This window comes from Elaeis guineensis, chromosome 4 (genome assembly GCF_000442705.2).
Source record: "Elaeis guineensis isolate ETL-2024a chromosome 4, EG11, whole genome shotgun sequence".
Lineage (NCBI taxonomy): Eukaryota > Viridiplantae > Streptophyta > Magnoliopsida > Arecales > Arecaceae > Elaeis > Elaeis guineensis.
Genome location: NC_025996.2, coordinates 122,865,944 through 122,868,966, shown reverse-complemented (window position 1 = coordinate 122,868,966; position 3,023 = coordinate 122,865,944).

Here is a 3,023-nt window from a genome sequence, read left to right as displayed (position 1 = left end):
AAAGAAATAATTACATGATCCATTTAAGAAATTAAGTTCTCGAATTAATTTTACTAGTAATATTTGAACATCAAATCAAAAAATTAGTTATATTTCTCTTGTAGCCTATTTTATTGATTTTGAATTTATTCTGCATAAGAAGATAATTAGTTTTAAAAAGCTATCATATACCCTCATATAAGTTTTATAGTTGAAGATGCTACAAGAATATGCTGTCTTGAATAATAATTGGATTCTAAAATATATATTATAATTTTAGATAATTGCTTTACAATTGGTATTGTATTTAGAAGGATTCAATATCATTTTGGTTATAGAATCTTATTTAATGTGGAGTATTATCATATTAGATATTGTGCACACATATTAAATGTTATAGTTTAATATGGGATAAAAATAATTTATAAAGCTATTAAATACATCAAAAAGATTATTATATATATATTTATAGCATCATTTCGAATGCAAGGATTTAATAAAATTATGCAATATATGAGATTTTTTTACTAAAAAAGGGCTCACTTTAGATATTGCTACAAGATGATAAAATTTTATTTATGAAATGTTGAATGATGCAATTAGTTATGAATATATTTTTATTATATATGCATCCAAACATTTATGTGTATGTCCAGTAATAATGAATAGAAATAGACTAATGTAATTTTGAAATTCTTAGAAGGCTTCTAGATGCTACTAAAATATTTTTTGATTACAAGTATCCTACATCTAATTTTTATCTAAAAATAGTTTGAAAAATTAGAACTTTATTGTTAGATGGGAGTATTGATGCTAATGATAAATTGAAATAATTGATAAATGAGATGCAAAAGAAGTTCAACAAATATTGATCTCCATGTAATAATTTATTAGTAATTACTTTTATTTTAGATTTTAGATAAAAATTGATATTTATAGAGTTTTATTATCAAATGACATTTGATATGGATGAGAGTAAGAAGAAAATTGATGGTATTCATGCTTGTTTTTATAAATTTTATAATGAGTATGCAGATGCAACAAGAGTGTAGCCTTCTGTAGTTTTAAGTGAGCTAACATATGATTTTAATAGATAGAGTGATATTAGTTCAGTTTTTTTTTTTAACTTGAACAAAATAAAATTTAGCATATATTTTTTTTTAGTTTAGAAATCAAAGTTCTTCGAAAAGGTTAAAAAGATCAGAGCTACATAATTATTTGGATGATGATATACTTTCTAATTTAAGAGACAAAAGTTTAATATCTTAGTATAGCGGAAGAGTAATGCAACATTTTATCTTGTATTATTGAGAATGGCTAGAGATATTCTCTTTATTCTAATTTTTACTATTTCATCAGAGTCGGCATTCAGCATTAATAGTAGAATTATAGATCAATATTGGAGTTTATTGAGTCCATCTATTATCGAGGTCTTAGTTTATAACCAAAATTGACTTCATGAAGAATATAATGAAGATATATAAATATTTTAAATTTATATGATATTTTTTATTTACTTATAGTATTTATATTTTGAAGATTTATGATTGATATGTATGTTAACATTTACAAATTGCTCGAGTTTTCAAAGTTGAATATGGATGGTGGCACCCCAAAGTACGTTGAATAGTATGTTTGAGACATGGATATGATACTAAGTAACCATATTTATAATTTTTTTTTATCCATATCAAGTTATAAGTTGTAATATTTAAATTTCTTTATCTTCTAATTATTTAATTTATTCTAAATATTGATTTTTGCGATAATAGATGAATAAAGATGGAAGAAATAGATTTGCTGGAAAACATTCTATTTGGTTATTCGGTCATTTTTTTTTTTGTTAAGTTTTGGATGGATTAATTGGATAATTTTAAAATTTTTTCTTTATATTTTTCAATTTAACAGTATGTTTATCCACTGGTAGCTTGATGACCTTTAATGATATTTTTATTGAGATATCTATTAGAACAAAGTTAGTTTTTGAGAAAATAATGATGCTTTGATCTTCTTATTTACAAAAAGAAAGTGACTTATCCTTTGCCTTCTTGAAATATTTTGCTTTAAACTCTTGCTTCAAATACTTATATTTAGTCTTCTAAGTTACAACCGTCTATCTTTTTACATTATTGTTTGCTTTCCTTGTTGATGTATTATCCTTTTATTTTTGGAGGCCAAAAGATTGTTCCTTTTTCATTTTTCCTAATGGAACATGTTGATATAGAGTATCATTTTGTTTCCCTAAATTTATACATTAATGTTATCTTATCTGGGTTAGAAAATAAAATTATAATATATCTTCTTGATAAAACTAACTGATTATTTTTTTGTGGAGGGTATGGAGGCATTTTTCACCTTCGCTTGAATACTAAAGGTAGTTAGAAGCATATGTGATACCCTTATTTAATTTGAAGGGTTTATTTTGTTGGAACTATCTCTCTCTCCGTGAATTCAAATTATGCCAAATATGTCAACTCTAACTGCATCTAACTATTATATATTTATAATTTTTAATATTTTAATTTTTATCTAAAATTTAAAATATTGCATGTAAGATTCGGACCAATCTAATATTTAGTTCAAATAAGTAATTCATGCCAGCTCAATTAAATTTGAGCCAGGCTCAGATTTGGGCACAGATCGAATTTGGATCTGAATTTTTAAAAATTTTTAGATACAGCCTAAAGTTCAGAAAAAAATATTTTAGATCGAATTTGGATAAATATGTGGTCTGATCTGATCTAACTCATTTTTATTTTTTTTTTATTTTTTACCATCACATAATTGTGTTTTTGTCCTCTAATATGCTATGTGTCACGAGGATTTCATATGAATCACGCGATTTTTTCTTCTCCTTTCTATTCTATGTTCTTTATTTAAATCAGATTGTTAAACACGCTAGTTCCAACCAGGTGCGATACACCGGAACGAGTCCACCACCTGAGCGGTGGATGACTCCTGTGCCAGCATCCCACCGCGTGATCTGCGGCAACCATCCTCACGTCGCCAGTGTACCAATCACACCCCAAAATATCTCCTCAGCG